Source organism: Apis dorsata, unplaced genomic scaffold (assembly GCF_000469605.1).
Source record: "Apis dorsata unplaced genomic scaffold, Apis dorsata 1.3 scaffold_382, whole genome shotgun sequence".
Lineage (NCBI taxonomy): Eukaryota > Metazoa > Arthropoda > Insecta > Hymenoptera > Apidae > Apis > Apis dorsata.
In genome coordinates this window covers 286,464-292,930 of record NW_006263644.1, presented here as the reverse complement: position 1 = coordinate 292,930, position 6,467 = coordinate 286,464, and the positions used below count along the sequence as shown (strand labels likewise).

At 36.1% G+C, this 6,467-nt stretch overlaps 1 protein-coding gene across 1 annotated transcript in view; it reads left to right on the top strand.

The window, feature by feature from the left end:
* Window positions 1-6,467, top strand: part of LOC102671133 (UPF0489 protein C5orf22 homolog) — an 834,013-nt gene that overhangs the window by 700,982 nt on the left and 126,564 nt on the right. The gene's annotated exons all lie outside the window — the stretch shown is intronic.

Sequence of the window (6,467 nt, the reverse complement as noted above, 5' to 3'; positions counted from 1 at the left end):
CGAACAGGCGCGAGCCATTTCGCGTCGAATCGGACGCAGGAATTGCCAGGTGACTTCTTTCTTTCTCTCTCTCTCTCTCTCTCCCTTTCTCTTCTATTATTCGATTTATCTTTTTTTTTTTTTATCACACGTTCGAAACGCACGGGTGTAGGATTTATCGATAGCCTGTAGGAGGTTGGACTAGCGTGAAATTTCAATCCTTGAACGACTTTATTGGACTTCGTTGAAGATTGAATGTTAAGAATTTTGTTGCTTTGCTCCGGTATATCGATCATCAAGAGATGGAAAGAGATGGAGGGAACGAGTAGAAAAGAGAGAGTTAGATAAGTGAATTGTGGGATGTCGTTGCGTTCGGTGTAAAATGGGCTCTTCGCTGTGTTTCTTTGAGGAATTTACGAAAGAATTATTATTACGATGATGAGTGAATTTATAAATCTATATCGAATTTTATTTTATACACATTTTTTTTCTCCAAGTATTTTTCTTATTCGTGGAAACGAGAATTATATAATTATAGGGATTTCATTATAATTAAACGAGAAGAATAAACAATATCGTGAAAGAAATCGTAGAAGAGGAAAAATGAGAAACATAATTAGAATCATGGAAATCTAAACGAAACATTTCAAAACTTATCATTTCAAAAAGATTAACCAATAATTAAAAAAAAAAAAAAGAAGAAGAAGAAGAATCCTTCAATATTCTAAATAATTATAAAATTATTATTCCTTTATTCACCTGCCAAAAAGTTAGAATTAGAAATAAAAAAAGTTATTCCAAGAAAATAAATTATTTGTGCTCATTTTCCGTCACTGTTATATATCGACGAGTATTAGTCGGCTTCGCGAAAGAGGAGACGCGGAAGAGGGAGAGATGTCTGGATGATGGTGGAGGTGGTCGAGGAGAGGCGTCGAGATCAAGTAGTCGGCTGGTTGAAAGCTGGGAGAATCAATCGCGCGGATTGAAGATTGATTAGGCGGTTGCATCGGCGTCCGAGATTTAGCGGGCGATGCAATTTCTTTGCATCGTGTCTGTCCTTTGTGCTCGCCTTCTTGGATCTTCGCCTTTCTGATCCTTCGTGCGCTCTGCATCAGGTCCCTTTTTTCCCCCTCCCCCTCCTCCTGTTGGCCGCTGTTGTCGCCGTCGATACCGGATCTTACACACGTACGTGTACATATATACACGTGTATATATATAAAGCGTGCGGGGAACCACCGTTTCAATGGTGGTTTTGTAAAATAGTCGCCGAGACACGAATGCTCGACGACGAAATCGATGCGGGAACAAAAGCGGGAAAAAAGCCATCGGGATTCTTTCATTTTCGAAACGATCCTCCTCCGCCCTCTGCGCCAACCCGAGCTATATCTTTCTTTCGTGGATGAGATATGGAATAAAGGAGGAATTGATAAAGTTGAATTAATTTTTATATTATATTTTATATTATATCATTGAAAGACTAAGTTTTAGAAAGATTATGATAACGATGTATAATTTTTAATAATTTTGAATATTTGCAACGATAGAAGTTTTGAAATTAATACTATTTGGGCTATTTGATATTTGGTATAAAAATATTTGAATTTAATATTTTTTTGGAAATAAAAAGGGTTGATTGCGCGAGGATGCAATTCATCTGTAAATTTGAAATATTTTTATTACGATATATTGAGAATATAATATTTATGTTTAATGTTTCGATAAAAGAAATTTATGTTGCAGAAACAAAAGATAAAATAATTTTTACACTTTGAGAACGTGTAATCTCAACATCATATACCGTAACCAACGATATAATTCCACACTCGAACAAAAACCTCGACATTCTTCCAACCACGAACCACATACAGCGTCCGCAGGAATAATATTCCTTACCCGTACTCCTAGAAGCCATAAAATGTCATAACGTATTTCGCCATGCAAGCCACATTCGACTCGTACTCTAGTTAATCGACTAAACAAAGGCGTTCATCCTTTAAAATACTATAACTTCGACCACGAACGAAATATATATACTCGATACTTAAATATTCTTCTCCTGTCTGTTCAATATTTTCTTCTTTTCTAAAACTTCACAATATTTTTGCAAATATTGTTCGATAAACGTAATAGCACGACATTTTAATTAATCAATGTACACATATTTTTCGTACTATAAGAGTGTCAATATAATAATACACTTTTGGAAAGTGTCAATTGTATAGATCAAAACAAATACAAATATCAGCTGTTTATTAATAAATTTAAGAAGTCATCATAAACTTAAATTACAATTAAATATTTTCACGTATCAACCTTTGCCTTTGTTTTGTCTCCTATAATTAATCGATTCTCCAAAGGTGTCTTACGAATATAACACGAATTAACACTCGTCTCTTCATCACTATCGCTGGTTTCACGATCAGTAGCTGATCACCCTAACAATTATCGTATCTATTTACCAACGCATGTCTCTCGCAAAATTGCAGGATAAAACACGCGAACAGGCGAAGCATCGTCGAAAGGCCAGCCAGCATTATCGTTCGCATCGTCCTCCTCTTCCTCCTCCCCTTCGTGGTCGTGTAGTCGACGACCTCGTCGCCCGTTCTTCTCGAACGTGCGCATAAATCCCTTTATGGGTGTCGTGTCACGAATTCACTGCTTGTCGCCGATTTTATTGCCCGGCGGATTGCTCGGTGTTGTCGTGGCTTTTACGCCGGCGAATGGCCGGTATCGAAACTTCCGGCATTCCGTCTGATGGCGACACGGTACACACGAAAAAGAGAAACGTGGACGGACGATCCTTACGCCCCGTCAAACGATATTATTACTTCGCCTGTTCCCACTTTCGTACGTGTTATTCGACGATAATGGAAAATATCGTCATCGTTGCGATGGGTATCTTAATAAAGATGCTCGAAATTTAAATTTTCCTCGAACGAGGTTAGGTTAGGCTTCTGGTGCGTTATGCGTTAGAGATGCTCGTGCGTTCGAATTTAAATTTTCCTCAACCGAGGAAAAGATTCTGCGTCACGTGTTTCGATTTTTCAGTTTTGTTTAGACGAGTTTTGTTTTTTATTTTAATTCTTCTTTGGATGCTTGGAAAATTGAATTATTTAAAGATTAAAATATTATTCGTGGATAATAAAGTAACGTTGAATTGATCGTGGAAGAAATATACTTTTGGTATTTAATCTTTGGTGGAATTACATAAAAAATGTAAATAGACTTTTAAAGTAAAAGTCGAATTGAACTGCGTGTAAATAATACACGTTGGTCATACGATAGGGATAAACGATACCGCTATCTACAGATTTATTACCGGTAACACCTATAATATACATAATACATAAATACATAAATAATAAATATGGAGAGTTGAATCTATTATATTGTACGTGTAATCGTCGTGTATAGTATTACACGCTGCTCAAAGAGACTTGTAAATCAATATTTTTGAAGTATATATTCTATCCTTGTATCACTTTTGAAACAAATTGCCAATAAGATCCAAATCCATAAGATTTTCAAGAAAGAAGAATCTTGTAATATTTTGTATAAAATTAAAAAATTTCGAAATTCAAATTCGAAGCAAATACTCGCTTTTAAATTATCATCTCGATTAAATTTCTTTCGTGTTTTACAACGTAATGTATTAGTTACAATACACAGTACAAAGGATTATTTTAAATATAAATTTTCATTTTGAAAAAGATCTGAAATTCGATCGATACTTATTTTTAAAACGAATTCGATTAGACAAGGAACAATGACGGATATTGCGGGTGCAAAGGGTTAATGCGCGCGCACCTCGACACGGCGGGACATTCGAAAGATTTACAGATCCGCGTGATTCGAGCTACTATCTCTTCCACCTGATAATTGTCGCGAATTAGTACTGTAAATCAGTCCGTTGACCCCCATTCTCCTTCCTCTCTCCTCCCAACCTTCCCCACGTCTATCCGCCTCTGTCTGTGCTCCTTCTCTTGTCCTTCTCTCTTGCCACCTTTCGATCCTTGGAGTAGCGTGATCGCTCCGCGTAAATAACAATTAAACGAAACCCATGGTGCATTAAGTCCGGACTTTCGCCGCCTTCGTTCGCCTTTCCCCTCCCCTACTCTACTATGGATTATCGTGGAGAACATAAATTCCAATTACCCGCCCACGGCGCGCATAATGATCGATAATTAGCGCTGTCCGACGCCGCCTCTGTTTTCAGCCCCGTTTCACTTCCGTCTCCGACTTCGAATTTTCTCCATCCAATCTTTGCCTCCATTGGCGATTAGAGACAGGTTCTGAGAGAAAGTCATAGGATTTCGAATAATTGGAAGATTGGCCAGAGGAATGTTGGTTGGAAGTTTGGTTGAGGTGAAAGTGGAGTTGATGAGGATCGTCGGTGGAGATTCAGGAATGCGAAGAGAAATATAAATAATATGCGTGCGGGATATTTCGTGTAAATTTGCATACGTTTCGGATAGAAGAATTTAGTGAAAAATTAAATGATAATGTTTTTGTTTGGAAATTTTTTTATTTTATTTAAGAGATATTTCAAGTTTGCGAAATTTAATGAGCAGAAGAAAAATCTGATCTACTAAAAAGATATATATATAATAAAAAAGACAGATGATCTTCAAATTATCAATTTAATACCGATATATATCGCATCGATTCATCAACTGAATCATTCCAATCAATAAACGTTAAAATGCTGAATATTAATACCGTTGAAACCTATTATTTTAATATTAAATAACACAGTGATATTCAATCACATTCGCGTGGTATTTAAATTTTATCAAAATCCTCGATCTTTCGAAACTAATTCATTCGCCGCGGTATTATTGAAAGAAGTAATATATTCGAAGAATATTTCGAAACGAGATATACACGAGCTTTCAAAAATATCAAAATCTTGGAGCATTATCTCTCACTTTATCTTCCGGTGCATCAGCTTCCGGGATACCGGACGAAAGTAGACTCTCGTGTTCGAGCCGTAATCGGGAAGATGGAAGATAGTCATAACGCCTTGGGGCGGCTAATAATTTTTGGAAAGCGATTCGTAACAGGGCAGATGAATGAATGATAATCGAAATGGAACAATAAATTTCTTTCAAATTAGCCGATCGGTCGCAGGTGTATTACAGGTGCGATACCTGTCGCCAAGAATGATCGTGCACATGGGGCAGGTGATCATGGGAGCGAAGAAAAGTTACCAAAGTGATCTAGAATCGATCTTGATGAGTTCTTCACGGGCTAATGCATCGATAACGAGGATCGACGCCTCGAATTCGGATTCTTTTTTTCGAATCGACGATTATCCAATCGTCATCTCGATGCCCTCCTTTTAACATACTTTGGATCCGTGATTAGCTATGCATCGAGGCCTATATTTTTATTAAAATGTTTCGTTGTGTTCCTTTGAAGAGGTTATCCTCGAGATGAAGAGATTGGGAGACGAAGAAAATTGAAATTTGAAAGTTAAATTCAGGTTGAAACGAGCCATCTGTTACATGAAATAATACTTATGTAAATATCTTGAGAATTTTAATAGAGTAAACTTTCGATATTGTCTGATTCCGTGTGATTCTAAATTCCGGAGTTGATTAAATAAACGATTTGAAAATTTCTGACTAAGTTTCCTGCTATTTTTTTTTTTTTCTAGGGAAAAATAAGCTTAAAAATTTCAGGTCCAAGTCTTTTTCTCATTTTTATGATTACGAAATATTGCAATCCTAAGACCAGATGTACGAAATGTTCCCGAATCATGCGATCAGTCTTCGAAAGCATATCACATTCACTCCAACAATACAAAAAGATTACATAAAACTTTCTCCATCGCAAACGAAGACCACTTCCGTACCTCACGTAATCTTTTCCTTTCTTAATAGCAATTATTCTCATACTCAAATGAATATAATATTTTGAAAAATTCATTACGTAAACTTTTTTCCACGAGGAAGAAATTCCTCTTTACAAAATAACTTTATTCAAAAAAAATAAAGCCCAATTCTTCTTAATCTATTATATCTCTAGTTAAAAATTCATTAAAAATTATTGAAAAATATCAAATGAAGTGAACGTAAAAAAAAAATCATGAAAAATATTTCCATAACATTCTTCTCTTCTTCTAATAACAATATCTCTGATTTTAAATCAATTACAATTCCATCTACTCCATTGCACTTTCCATTCTAAAGATCTATAATCATTTCCACAATATATATTTCTACATATCGTAATATGTATTGTAATTTTGCAAAACGATTAAAATATTAATCAATTAAAACGAACAACGATTCGAAAAACTACCAATCGACCGAATATGCAATTGCAATTACAATTACATATTCTCCCGATAACCATCGCTGGGATTTCGTTCCACGTATCGCCATGTTCATAGCGGCGAGACCGATTTAAATTTCCCTCGCCTCGTGAGCACGGCGCAACCCTATCGCAGCCGCAATATCGCGGAAATATCGTTGGAATTTCAT